Source organism: Falco rusticolus, chromosome 4 (assembly GCF_015220075.1).
Source record: "Falco rusticolus isolate bFalRus1 chromosome 4, bFalRus1.pri, whole genome shotgun sequence".
In the NCBI taxonomy this organism is placed as follows: Eukaryota; Metazoa; Chordata; class Aves; order Falconiformes; family Falconidae; genus Falco; species Falco rusticolus.
This window is the reverse complement of record NC_051190.1, coordinates 36,007,123-36,022,364: the sequence shown is the minus strand read 5'-3', so window position 1 is coordinate 36,022,364 and position 15,242 is coordinate 36,007,123. Positions and strand designations below refer to the sequence as shown.

Below are 15,242 nucleotides of genomic sequence, written 5' to 3'. Positions count from 1 at the left end.
TGGTTTAGCTGAACGACTAAATCATTTGTGTGCTGTAATTTTACTTCTTGAAAGCAAGTATGGAAAACTCCAGAATAAGATGAGGAAAACTTGAAGGTAATGGGGACTGAAGTGGTGTAAGATGGTTTTGCAGGTTGTGGTCTGCGTGGGAGTGGACGCGCTTCATTTGGGAGTGTGACTGCAACAGTCAAAAGGCTTTTATGCATGGTTAAACTTCCAGTTTCACGGATGGGTAAAGCATAAACTATGAAGTTTTTCATAACAACATGACTGGAAGTAAAGCCTCAGTAACGAGCGGAGAGCTGACTCTCTTAGTTAAATGGTGAAGCATTTTGGTTGGAGGAAAAAATGCTGTAGCTCCTTGATTGGATATGATTCATATTCAGGGTAAGGGATTATTTAACTAATGCTCCATTTGAGAATTATGTTACTTTAGAGACAGTCATTGTGCTAGATCATTTTCACCTGTATTAACAGTCATGTAAGTAAAGGAATTGATTTCTTGTGGTTATCTCTACTTACACACACACACACCGGGCTGTAAGGGAAGGTAATGGCAGAACCTGGAATATAGGCCCTTGCTCAGCAGCTCCTGAAAGCAGCTTCCCTGGAAGCACTGGCTCCTGAGACAATCGGGAATTCTGCAAGGTGTAATTGTGTTTTAAGTAGTAGACTAAATGGATCAGGTGCGATTACCATTTCCATCTGCCTTTTCATCCTTAGTCTCTCTGATGTATAGATGTCAAAGATGACTGTTGGCCATCTTCAGGAAGTAGATACTCAGGTGTCTAAAGCAGGTACAAGGACTAATTCTGTGCATAACGGTGATAGGTGCTTGGTTTAATGATGGACAGAATGCAGGACTGTACCAGGACAGGAGAAGAAAAGTATGAAAAAAAAGTCTCCGGTATGTTGACTTGTACATTAACCAGAACTCATACTGGGTTTGTACGGGTAAAGTACAGCTGAAGATGCTATGATGTGTCTTAAACTCCTCTACAGAGGAGTGAAAAGCACAGCAGCTGGTCAGAACTCATCTGTATTTTTTTAACTCTTTCCCACACCCCTCCTCACCTTTAACACATTTGGGAGAGAGGGGTGGTATCCAGTGTACTTTTTGTGTCTAATCTTTAGTGTACTTAACAGAGTGGAGGAAGAAAACTATCAGGGGTCATGAGCATACTATGAATGCTCTCAGTGGTCTCCTAGAATAAGCCTGTTTCTCCCCATTGTTTAAGGATGCAGTTTTCTTCACATCAGCTGCCTTTATGTGCTGAAGTTAATTTCTGCTGTAGTGACAAAAAGGCTAATGCAATCCATGTATAAATGCTATAAAATGCTAAGCAGGCATGAAAAGACTGCACAGCCTCTGCATGTGGCACTGATATAATTGCTGTTGGAGTATCATCTAGTGTTCTAGAAGGAGGCCAAAAGCTGCAGGGTTTAGAGGAGCTCTTTTTTTCTGACTTAAAATATGGAAAACACCTCCCAAGGTCAAGAAGCCCACTCTATTAGTGTATCAAAGCAAAGGCTGAAGAACAATGTGATTGGTCTATAAATACATGCAACCAATTCACGATTTTGGTAGAGAATTAATCAGTTCAGCAGACAAATTAGAACAAAAAAATAATCTTATAGTGGAAGAAGAAACAACTTGCACAATGTTAGGAATACATACTTAAACATTTATGTAAATTAATAGCTCTTTTAAAAACTTACCTTGGATGATAATTATGTTATTGAAACATCTTTTAATCCACTTGGGATGTCTTTCAGGAGTATATGCTGTAGTTCAAGTAGAGATAGCATATGTGAAGCAGTCTCATGGCCTCTGATACGTGGCCCATTGGGCTAAAAGATCATAGAGGTTCCTCTGAGCTGAAAAAAAAGCAGGCATCTTTGTAACAAATTTTCTTTAATTAAGCTACAAGTGTAACTGCATATTACATGAAGTAGGAGAAAACTGCCTTCTTAAAGGTGAAGCAAATCTATGTGATTCAATGCTCTGCTTAATTGATTAGCCAGCACCAAAGCACTGCCTGAATGAGGGAGGAGAGGAAGTATATTTTTGAACTGACAGATCCCTACTTTTAAATCCCCTATTTCAAAAAAATTATCTATAATTAGCAAAAATACATCCATATGGTGACTCTTCTAGTCCCAGATGGGTAGCTGTCATTTTGCACATGATCTTTGCTTCTCTTTTGAAGTAGAAATGAGTAATCTTGGAAATATTAATCTGACTTCAACTATATTTATCCTTCTATCAACAGTGATGACACACTTTGATTTCTTTCTTGGCGTACACAGTATGTGCTGTGGTGCAGAGGATTCCAGTTGCCATAATTTCCAGTGGAAAGAATAATTATCACAGGGAACTGTAAGTTGTTATGGAATATTTGTATATTTAATTAGAAAAGCCAAAATTTTCAAGAGTAGTGATGCAAAGATATGCCAAACATGAAACTCTCCTAAGGAGGTGATAGAAAGTGTTTTATAGGTGCTTAAAATTGGCTCCCCTTTTCAGTGATATTTACCTGGCACAGTGGCAGCTGTACACCTGCTACTGCCTGGCAGGCTACTGCTAGGAATAGTCAGGTCAGAGCAAACAAAAAAGTAAAAATAATTTACTATGACAGAAAAGATGTTTAGGTATCTGACTTAAGTTTTTCTCTGAACTACTAATCTTTAGCACAGATCATTCTGTCCTTGTCAATATGGTTTATGCAGTGACATAACTACAGGCATCTTGTGTGTTTAGACTTCCACTTTCTTTTTTGGGGGGTAAGGAGCAGGAAGTAATTGTGTGTGTAAGGGGAAGGGATTTTGTAGCAGTTATGTCTGCATGATTTCCCCCCTCTTGTTTTAAAAAAAAATGATTTTGGTTGCTTGTGCTTAAAAAACATATAGAGAGGCTAGCAATCTCCTGTAAGTGGTGCAGAAACTTGACATTCCTCTTGGTAAGCATTCTACTTTAAATGCAGTCTTATTTTGGAGGGGGAAAAATGTTACAGTACAGTTTTTTTACCACAGGCAGTGTCAGAGGCAAGAGGCCAGATCCAATCAAATGCAGTAAATGGAATTACCCTGAATTTACTCCTGTATAAGTGAGAGCTTGTTTCAAGCCCCAAGCTACATGAAAATGATTGCTGTTCTCTTTGCTAGCATTGCCCATATGAAAGCTGACATAAATACGACCTAGAGTGAACTTATTTAGCAAACGATGGGGTATGTTATTTCACCATGATTGAAAGGCCTTAAGAATGCAAGTCTCGGATGCATGAAGGAATAGAGGTGCCTGAGTTCCATTAAGATCAATAGGAATTAAATGCTTAAGTGACTTAGGCCTATGCCTCTGAAAACATTCAAACTTTTTTTTTTTTTTTTTGCAACTCAGTGATTATAGTTCCTTCTTTTTGGCACAATTCTTAGGATAAAATTTGATTCTAGTGTTTGGTTTTTGGTTTTAATCAAATACCTATGAAGTACAGGTGATGAGAATTAATGTTAGAAGTTTATTCTTTAGGTTAATGATTTTTATAAGCAATTAACATTTTAGTGTTGCTGGCCAATACTAGGAGAAATTTTAGTATAGCTGTAAACTTTCAAGTAACTGAAACAGTAAAAGATCTGAAAATTAACTTTGTCATTACAAGGGTGGAGGAGACCTGCATTCCACAGAGAGGAGAAGCCTCATGCAGACACTGATGTGAAATCAGAGAATAGTCCTGTATGCAGCTGTGTTATGACTTCAAAAGAACTTTAATACTTCATATCTAGGTTTTGGATTTTTCCCCCAGCTATAGCAGACAGCAGAAGAAAAAGAGATTCGCCCCCCCCCCCCCCCCCCCCCTCAACCTTATTTTAAAAACTTTCTCTGGGATTTCAACCCACTACTTCAAGTCCTTTTACTGTTTTGCTTTAGATAATCTCTTAACATTGCTGTACAAAAAGACATGAACTCCATTAAGAGAGTGTTTAGAAATAAGACCATGTGTATTAGATCAGTAAGAAACCAGTAGGAAAACAACGTTGCTATGGTCTACTTCCATATTCTAAAACGGGATGAAAAAATGTGTGCATCCAATGATGAAATAGCTTGCTAATCAAATGGGTGATATGTCGCTTATTTTGCTCTGTGTCTCTTTAAAGCCATGAAGATTAGATATCAAAAATAAACTGCATGTTTTATAGATAAGAGATTAAATAATCATCTAGCACTTACATTAGTAATTTTAAGCTTGATTTGTGCCTCTAAATGCTTGACAAAGTACATAAATTTAATAAAATTTGTATATATGCCTGAAATATGTGCCCCAGATTTAAATATTATGACAGAACCCAGCTCCAATGGGTAAAGGAATATTCACTGTGTACCTCTTATCCCCATAAATCCTTCACAAATAAAGCAAGCCCCAACTAAAGAGTAACTAAGGCAAACCGATTCGTGGCAACAGCAATATTCAAATCTTCACTTCTCAAGAGCCTGGGGAAAATGTAAATTCAACTGAACCAGTAAATTGTGGTTAATTAGAGGAAGGGAAAAAATATTACTTGGATTGAGTGGTGGGTACCCAATGGAAATATTTGAGTTGGACAGTTTCAAAAAGATGTGCAAATGGGGTGGGTTCCTGCCCCTGCACAGGGGAACACTTGTACCTTCAAAGATGCAGAGAGCTCAGCAGGTTAAGGCTTGGTACCTGCCCAATTTTCAGGTTTTGCTTTGGAATTTGAGAGGAGTTGTGGGTTCCCTCAACTTACTTTTCTTCAGTTAGAGCCTAATGAGTACCAGTGGGGAAAAGCTTCATAGGTTACAGCTCTTTTTCCATTTGCATTTTCGGCAGGAGACTTACTACCACACTAAATTAGAATCATAGAACATAGAATCATTTCAATTGGAAAAGACCTTTGAGATCATCAAGTCCAGCCATTAGCCCAGCACTGCCAAGTCCATCACTAAACCATGTCACTAAGCACCACATCTATGCGTTTTTTAAAACTCTCCAGGGATGGTAATTCCACCACCTCCCTGGGCAGCCTGTTCCAATGCTTCACCACCCTTTCAGGGAAGACGTTTTTCCTAATATCCGACCCAATCCTCCCCTGGCACAGCTTAAGGCCATTTCCTCTTGTCCTGTTGCTTGTTTTCTGGGAGAAGAGACCAACCCCCACCTGGCTACAGCCTCCTGTCAGGCAGCTGTGACTGGATTGTGGAGACTTCATATGGCTCCTCCTTGTCCCTGTCTTCCAGCTCAGGGGGCTGAGTGTTGCGACGGAGGGAAGACACAGTCACTCAATATGAGTCATCAGCAGACTTCATTTATTGTGCCTTACAGTCATCTTTTATACCTTGTTATAATTAGCTCATACATATTACAAAAGTTAAGCTCATTATTGGTTAGTTGCCTAAATATCAAGCCCGCCCCTAGTTTCTCTTCTGTAGTTATCTGTTCCCACCTGCAACATTCTTTTCCCACCGCGATCTTCCTGTTACCGTGTAACAAGAACAGCCAAGGATAGTGTATTTTTGCTTTACTTCAGATAAGCTGAGAGGGATGTGCATTTTTGTCCAGCCAGCTGGACTATGTTTATGTGAACTTTTTCAGCTAGCCAGTTATCCACAGCTGAGTACCCTGGAGGCAATTGGTCTTGCTATTAAAGACTGAGGCAAAGAAAGCATTAAGTACCTCAGCCTTTTCCTCATTCTTTGTGGCTGTTTTCCACCACATCCAATAAAGCATGAAGATATTTCCCTCTCCTTTTGTTTCTAATGCCTTTGTAAAAACATTTTTTTGTTATCTTTTATGGCAGTGTGGCCAAAGAGTTCTAGCTGGGCTTTTGCCTCTCTAATCTTTGCTCTGGACAACCTTACAACTTCTTTATAGTCCTCCAGAGTTGCCTGCCCTTGCTTCCAGAGGAGGTAAACTCTCCTTTTCCTCTGAGTTCCAGCCAAAGCTCTCTGTTCAGCCAGGCCCATCTTCTTCCCCACCAGCTTGTCTTTCGGCACATGGGGATGGCCTGCTCCTGTGCTTTTGAGACTACCTTGCTGAAGACCGTCCAGCCTTCCTGGACCCCTTGGCCCTTCAGGACTTTCTCCCAAGGGACTCCGTCAACCAGGCTCTTGACCAGGCCAGAGTCAGCCCTCCAGAAATCCAAGGGAACAGCTCTGCTGACCCCGCTCCTTTCTTCTCTTAAGTATCGAATATTCTATCGTCTCGTGATTTCGATGCCCATCCTCCAACCATCACATAACCCAGCAGTCCTTCCCTGTCTGTAAACAGCAGGTCCAGTGGGGCATCTCCTCTGGCTGGCTCACTCGCCAGCTGTGGCAGGAAGTGATTTTCCACACACTCCAGGAACTTCCTAGACTCTCCTCTCCACTGTGTTTTATTTCCAGCAGGGATCTGGTAGGCTGAAGTCCCCCATGAGAACAAGGGCTAGTGACCTTGAGACTTCTCCCAGCTGCTTGTGGAATGCTTCATCTGTCTCTTCATCCTGGCTGGGTGGTCTGTGACAGACTCCCACCAGGATATCTGCCTTGTTGGCCCTCCTCCTAAACACTCAACCCTGCTGTCACCATCATTCAGCTCTAGGCAGTCGGAACAGTCCCTGACACGCAGAGCTACCCCACTGCCTCTCCTTCCTTGCCTGTCCCTTTTGGAGAGTCTGTAGCCATCCATTGCAGCACTCCAGTCATGCGAGTTATCCTACCGTGTTTCTGTGAATGGCGAGTATGTCACAGTCTTCCTGCTGCACAATGGCTTCCAGCTCCTCCTGATTGTTGCCCACGCTTCGGGCACTGGCACAGATGCACTTCAGCTGTGCTGTCCCTCTTGCCTCCAACCCTGGCATGCTCCTCCGTAACGTGCTTCATTTTATTCCCTTCCCTCTTTGACTCGAAAGCTCTCTCAATGAGCCCTGCAAACTCCTGACCTAGGTTCTTGTTTGGGCTTCGTCATTTCCCACTTGGAAGACCAGCAATGGGTAATATGCGGTGGGCTGTACCAGACAAGGGAGTTTCTAGTAACATCCCTTACCCAGGCCCTAGGGAGGCAGCAGACTTCCCTGGGGGCTGGGGCTGGTCAGCATGTCGGGCCCTCCGCTTCTGTGAGTGGAGTCACCAATGACACCCCCATTTCTGTGTTTCCTAGCAGAGCTGGTCATGATGCGTAGAGGTAACTGACTCTCTCCCTAGGCAAATCCTCCAGCCTGGATTGGTTTTCATTCAGATCATCATTTTCCTGGCCCTCAGGTTCCAGAGCTGCATACATGTTGCATCGGGGTACCTGGGAAGGTGAAGTAGGCTGGGAGGTGATTTGCCTGCTGCCCTGAGCAGGGACCTGTTTCCATTCCTCCCTGTCTCTTAGGACCCCTCTATCTGCCTAGTGGCAAGTAGGTAGGGGAGCCCCTTGGCAGGATTGGCTGGAATCTTACAGAAGAATACAGAAGATAACCATGAACACTTAATCACACACAACACACTATGAAACAATATTTTCTTCCTTGTAGAACAACAGTAGATGCTGTGTCCAAATTTTTCTACCAGCCAAAATGATTCAAGATGAGGAAATTCTGCTGCTATGTTTTAGGACTTCTAGTAAGCAATTGATGTTTAATAAGACTTAAAATTTGCAGACGTGCTCCTATGGGTTGTTGGATTTTTTCCTCAGTTTCACTACGTACAGTCAAGAACCAAAATTCATACAGAATGACAAGTTAATGAGTCCCTAAAATTTACTTAATGTCAGCTAATTGTGTTTTGCTTGACTTCTCTTAAAATTAATTACAACTGAGGAAACAAAAGACTGTATTTATAAGGGTGAGAATGATTGTCAATTTATAAAGAGTTGTGGGGTGACCAAAATATCACATAACTCTAGCTGGTAAAACTTAATCCTTTGCCATCTTTAATGTTTGATGCACTTTTTTCAGATGTATACCAAAAATATTACAGTCGCATAAACCTTAAAAAAGAAAAAAAAAAAAAAGACACCAAACAAGTCAGTAGAAACAGTTAGGAAGCTCTTTTATGGAAAGGGAAGTTTGTGTGTAAAGAACTTCTAGGCTTTCACTGGGTGAAGCTCTATTCAGGTGCGATTTTTATTAGTCTAGAAATGTTATGAACAGTTTGCACTATAATCACCAAAGGGAATAGTCCTATCAACATGTGTGCAGATGTGGCACCCTCCAGAGAGGTTTAGAAATCTGATTCCTGTTCTGCTCTTCTTCTGATCCTGTTTGTTTAATTGCATGCTGTTTGTCAGGATCTGGGACAATTTTAGAACAGAATGCTCAGAGAGGAGACTCATACTTGGATCTTTTGTTATTGTTAATGGGAGTATGCAGGGATATTTTTATGTATAGCAAAACCTAGAATGCCTTCTCAAAGCTATGAATTCTGATTCTTTCCTGATGCGAGCTTTAACATGTTGTATATAGTATGTAGATGACAGAAGCCTTTAGCAAGTGTAAAGGCTCTACTTCTAACACAGATGTATAGAAAAGAGACATCAGTCTGTACAAAGAGGAGTCATTTAGAATGTAACAGCAGGGAGCTATGGGAAGCATTGCCCTGTGTTATTGCACATGCTGCTTCCTCACAAGGCTTCAGGCAAATTAAAAACTATGAGATTAAGAATACCTTCACAGAAATCTGAAAGGAAAGGTACAATTAATGTCAGCTATTAACAAATTAATTATACAAAGACTAATGTTCAATTATTTTTTTGGGTGCAATTTGTTTCTAACACATTTATGTCATCCATCTGCATTCTGAGGCTCCATTGTTGTTGAATTTATTATTTGCCCAAGGTCCATCCACATATTTATTTCTACTTCACAATTGCTTAAATGCAATGAAGACAAATGCTTAAAGACAGTTTTTAATCATATTGAAGTGACATTTCTTTCTGGGCTTTGGTCATACTCTTATTAGCTAGATCTTTGTGCCCTTTAGGTGGGTTCAGGGGGGATTATTTGACAAAGTGTATGGGTGGGGGCTCAGTTATATGTGAAACCTGTTTGATACTTGCCTGGTTTTTAGGGAGGAAGAAAGATGCTAAAATCCCTTCTGGCAATCCTCTGTCAAAGTTTGTGTTGAAGTCTACATGCACGTGTAGGTGGCTGTGGGAGATTTCTATAAAGCCTGTACCTCCTTTCTTATAACCTGTACCTGATTGTTATTTTGTTAGGTTACATCCCCTCTTCCCACATAGATGAGTTGGTCAGAAATTACCAGTGCAGAGTGGAACAGTAGAAGTAATGCTGCTTCTGGGCACTAAAAGGAGTGTAATAATAAGGACGTCCTGCTCGGCAGGAATCTGTCCGTACGGGAATTGTTCTATCCAAACTGCATTGTAATTCCATTTCCAATGTCCATTTCTCAATTACTTGGAAACAGTCTGCTTTCCTAAGGGATGCATCTTATTTCAACACTTCAAAGTTATGCATGAAATTTACTGCTCTATCAAAACAATGAGTTATTTGATCCTCACAAAAAAAGGAGTCCTGGGACTGTAGGTGATTAGAATGTTGCAAGGCTGCTTTATCAGCCATGTTATAGCCTGAGTTATTGCCTTCAGCTGTTCTTTATCTGGTATTTACAAATACTTGTTTGCATCAGTGTTTTCTGCTCCTTTTTATGTCCTTTTTATCACTGTCATTAAAAGCTGGTTCTGTCACTCTCCTCTAGTTACCCATTTTCTGCCTGTGTTGACTGGCTAGTTGTAACGTTATTATTTCCACATTATTGGAAAGCAACTTACTTTTTATTCTTTTTCAGCTCTGTGCTTCTGGAAGCTGTGATTGCAAAATCACACCAAGCAATTCTGTTGGGTTTTTATTTATCTCCCTCTGCTACTATTCGCGTTTTACTGAAAGTAATTTCTGAATTTTTCTTCCTTTTTCTTCTTTTTTTTTTTTTTTTTTTTTGTAAACATAATTGGCTCCTGTGAATAGGAAACTGTTTTTCTTTATTACTTTTTATTGAAGTACAGTTTGGGTTTTTTTCCTTCTCCCTTGAGACAAAGTTGTAAATAGGGCTGTTTTGGAAGGTATTCTTCCTTGCTTTTGGATTTAAAAACAAAGGAGACTAACATCTGTTATCAAATAACCTTTTACTGAAGATTTGAAACAGTTATTAGACTGTTAGAAAGTCTTTGAAATCTTTAAATCTCTACTAAAGCTACACTAATTTAAAAACTTACCTCACTATTTTTCAAAAAACGTTAAAAGCCATGTGCCAGATTTAATCATTGACTTATACTGACAGGAGTTTCTGAATGTCTTTCTGCTCAGTTAATTAGTTCATTCTCTAATAGGAATTATTTGGAAAGTACCTCTTGGGCATAGTGTGATGGAAATAGTATTGAAAGATGCAGGAGTATTCAGTGATCCAATCATATCTAGATGTTAATCTGACACTGGTTGTCCATATGTTCCTTATGTTTCTTTTCATGAAAATCCCAAAGATACTCTATCATCCAAATTACACTTCCCAATCTTCATTAATCTGTAAATCTTTAATTTTCTGTTCCCTCTATCTGTTGGTATCTTAGGTCCCCTGTGTCAGCTTTTTTCCTTTGAAGGAATGTACACTTTTGGCATGGAATCATTCTGCATTTAGAAAGCAGAAGAGTAGGTTTTCCATTTAGATTTAATCTGATATGACATATTTCGAGTATCCTCCAGGATACTTTTCTCTTGGTTTTTTTTTTTAAATTACATTATATTGTGGAAGAAGTGATGCAATTCACTCATAAGAGAGAAGTAGCAATACGTTTATTAATATAAACCAGCAAATTACAAAATCTGGTAATAAATGCAACAGCAGTTTAACAAGATTCTATTGCAAGATACACTTGATTATTTACTGCATAGAGGACAGGATCAGACAAAACTGTCAGAGAGACCCTCCTGTTGAGTCACGAAAAGGAACTCCCTTGTGTTCCAAAAGCGGGGAGTATAAGTGTGGCTGGATCTAGACATTGTCCTAGACTTGGTCAATGGTTTACATCTAAAAGATTATATGTGCACGATCAATCCTTTGTATCATTTAGCTAAGGTTTCAGAGTTTCAGTGTGTCTCTTCCCAATTCACTTATCAAGTGTCTGACGCGATAAGGATTCTCTCAACCTTGAGAAGTAACCTTGAGAGGTGTCTCTACTCAAGGGGAGATCCTGGCGCACAGCCTGCTGCTGTGCAGGATAGCTCAGTGGGCCCTGGGCTGTCGGCTGCTTATGGAGCAAGACAATTAGCTCATAGTCATATGTGCATACTGACTATAGATGTTAGCTTCTTCCAAACTTGGCTGGAGTTGAACCTTAATGAATACTGTGGTTAACTGGCTGTGTTGCTCAAATTAGCCCTTGGATATTGTGGTGTTGCCTGTCTCCCCAAAATCTACTTTGAGCCTGATGCAGCCATCACAGACAGACTCATCTATTACCACCTCTGCTCCACTGCTGGTGGTTATCAGTTGAGCAGAGTTACAGGAAATAAAGATCAGGTTTGGGGTAAGGGGAGGGGGAGCACATAATCATGCATTATCAGAATATAACACAAATTCATTACCTTAAATAATAAATTGTTCAATTTATTTACTTTTGGTATCACTAGGACTCTATTTCCTGTTCCTGAATGGTTCTTGCAAAAAGTCCTTCATGGGAGGCAGTGACATTGGGAGCAAGGAAGAACAATGCAAAACAAATACCCAGGTAAAAGAATTTTAATTTCTCTTGAACTGAAATGAGATACAGGGAATGATATTTATTTATTTTTTTTATAAAAACCCCAACCATGTAACTGGAAGAATCTCCTTATTTAACTTGTTATTTTGCAAGGACTTCTGTTGTTGCTTATATTTGAAAACAGCTTGTGAATTTTTATGCAGCCTGTCTTTATAAACCCGTCCAAAGGTACCTTGTGATAGTTCAACTGTTAATAATACCTGTAAGTTGGAGACAGCACGGTTTGTTGCATTGAATATTGAATATCTCACTGTGGAAAAAGGCCAAAGCTCATATTAAAAGAGCAGCCATGTTTTGTTTAGCTGGTTGATATTCTTACTTGGAGTTGGTGCTCACTGAATGCTAGAGCAAGATCTATCTTCACATGTTAGGAGACTAGGAGTATTAAGTGTTTCTTAAAAATGTGTAATTATATTCAAACATGGTAAACTTCTTGCAACAAGCTTGACCTTTCTTAAATCATGCTATGTGTATGAACCTGGCATGCTTATATGGCAAAAGTGTGACAATGTAAGCTATCTCTAATTGAGTTCAGGTAAGACACGTGGTGCTGTATGTGATTAACACATTAAACTCAACAACTCATACTGTGAAACTTCAGTTTTACAAAATGTCTGTCAAGAACTGCTGAAGTATGACAGCATAGAATTCATGGCTCGTATCCTGGTAGTTGAATTACATTTTGATGAAGTTACATATATTGGAGACCTCTTTCTGATAGGTACTGGTCCCAAATTACCTTTACTGTTGCCGCCTGCTGCTAAGTATTTACTTGCCTCTTACTCCAAAAGTTAAGAGTCTGTTGAGGTGCAGTCCTTTTGTTTACAGAGTGCTTGAGCTCCTTTGGGAATTAGATTTGCAATAAATATGTCTAGAAATTACATTGAGAAATACATCAGAAAGAATTCATTTGTAGTTAAAACTTGGCACTATTGTAGCCGGGCTCACGCTCTGCAACAAGAATGGCTGGATACCTATGGGAGGAAGGGGGGAATCAGTCTCTTGCATATGTTTTGGCTGTCATACCTTCTCTAATGCATACCAATGCTTTGTTGTCACAGTTGCTATCAGAAAGGCTTTTTTCCTTTCAGTAAATACCTTTGGAGACAAAACAGGTGAAATCACTGGTGATAGGGAAATCTTAGTATAAAGAAAAATAAAAATAAAGTTGAGGCTACAAATTCTGTTTTCCTTTCTTGACAGTGCTACATGAGAAATATGGCAACATTCACATTTTGATTAAATATTAGAGAGAAAAATGGTGGGGATAGGAAACAATCTGAAATAGAATGGATCCTATTTTAATCTGAAATTGTGCCAAGAAGAAATTGTGTTTTAAGAGTTAATTTGAAAATATAGGCTGACAAAGTGTTCTAGGGGAACCTTTGGAAACAGACAGCCATTTCCAACAAATGTTCAGTGAGAATTTGATACTCTGCTGTCCCATTATGTCTTTGGACATTTTCAGTTTTTATTCTATATTGTATCACTCACCAAAGTTATTACAAAGGGTGGTATTTTCGGATTTCCTTCATAGCTCTTTGTATCCAACACTGGTGGTCAACCCCAGAGCTGGTACTCTGCTGTTACCCTTACTACGTCTGTCTATCTGCTTTTCTCAGTAGTCTCCTGGTCTTTGAATAAACTGCAGGCTCCCAGATCTTGCTGACCTCTTTCTGCTCTCTACCTCTTCCTGTGCCTGCCCTTAAACCAGTCTGAAACTTTCCTCCCTGAAAATGAGGTAGCTCAAAGAGGAAGAACAATTTTCCTCTTCTCACCAGAGGGTTCTACCTGATCCAGTCATGGTCTTAAAGAACATATTGTAACGTAGAACAGCTGTTACCAGGTGCTGCATTGCTTACTGGTGTTAGGATCTATGTGGTCTACATATTCCAAAGTCTCTGTAGTATTTTACAGGTATGTGGTGTGTGTGCCAAGACTTCCCATATTTTTGTTTGTGCATTTGATATGCCTGCTTTTAAACCCATGATTTTGAAGCTCAGTTTTCCTGGTTTTGCTATGAAGTCCAGTAGTGTCATTGTGGATTTTTTTATGTTTTTAACATCATGAACAGAAAACGTAATGGGAATCCTCTGTGAGGTACTTCCTTGCATGTACCCCCCATGCAGATGTAAATCCCAAGCCTTATGGACCAGTCTATGAAAAAATGCAGCTTTTAGAAGTGTTCCCTAGCTTGGAACAAGAACAGTTAAAATGTAGCCAAAAAGAAAATCAAGTTTAACTCAATTGGCACATTTCAAAGCTTTTAAAAGTGTTATCTGTGATAATTTGGTATGTCTATCTCAGCCATACTTTCAGAAACTTTGACTTCCATTTCTTAAATAAAAAACACTTAGGAGAATAACTGTTCAGCTAAAAAGGATGCCTTTTTGTCACCTTCAAGCCCTGTTTTCAAGGAGAGACATTTAACATATTTCCTGAGCAAAGCATTTGGTTTCAACGATTTGGTGTCCTAAGTTAGAAATATTTCAGCCAGTATATTTTGTAAGATATTCTAAGCAAGTGTAATTATAGTTCTTAGTGTATGTTAGGGGCCAATGTGCTTGAAACGCAGGGTGGGGGTTTTTTATTTCATTTATTTCCTTATATGAAGTAGTGGAGATGAATTATTCTGACTATGTTTATCTCCCTTAATCATAGTGGCTAGGCATAGCTGCAGTGTTAAATAAATGGTTAAGAATATTGCAAGAGCCTCTTTCAGGAAATATATGAAAAGCAAGAAACTATATTAGGATTATATGGGAATTTGTTCTTCAAAGCTTCACTTATATTCTGCTCCGTGTGATTTCAATTCTTAACAACTGTAGTAGCAGAATAGGTCTTGATTGTAAATGTGACTTGTATATGTGGGATTGTCCTTTGTCACTTTATCTGAAGTATTTGTTCTTTTGTTCTGAAGTTCTTTGAAGTGGCTTAGAAAACATGACTGAACATAGCTATACAAGTGTCCATAGCATGGTCCTTTATAATAGCTGAGGTGACTACATGGAGCCAAGAATACTGCAGCATTCAAGTTGTCTTGCTGTTCGCAGGCAGTAATGCTTCATTGCTGTGCTTCCTAAGAAGATTAATGTTTGTCACTACAGAAATCTGTTAACTGTAAAAAATAAATAAATAAATTAAAATTACTCTGTATTTATTGAATGTGAATATCCTGAGATACAGTTCAGTGCTGCCTAGAACGCATCACTGGCTCCCTATTTTACCTCCTGCTAGTGGGGCAGAACAAATACCTGCACAGGTGGGCTTAATTCAGCACATACTAGGGCATCAATATTTTTGCAGCAAAGCAAGAAATTTTCTAGTCTGTCAGTCTTAATTGTTTTTGTCACAAAGCACATGGAAAGGGATACAGTTCTTCAATAAACAGATTTCAAAATAATTTTGATTCTGTCCCTCTAGAATGTCTGCAAACTCTTTTAGGTTAGTGATATCTACAGCTTTATGAACACATCATGACTTGAACTATCCACA

At 39.3% G+C, this 15,242-nt stretch overlaps 1 long non-coding RNA gene across 1 annotated transcript in view; it reads left to right on the top strand.

Annotated features, from left to right (window-relative positions):
• Positions 1-11,624: 11,624 nt before the first annotated feature.
• LOC119147689 overlaps positions 11,625-15,242 on the top strand; it is a 244,074-nt gene continuing 240,456 nt past the window's right edge. The window contains exon 1 of the long non-coding RNA XR_005104115.1: positions 11,625-11,714. This is a non-coding gene — a long non-coding RNA (uncharacterized LOC119147689). The remainder of the gene's footprint in view (positions 11,715-15,242) is intronic.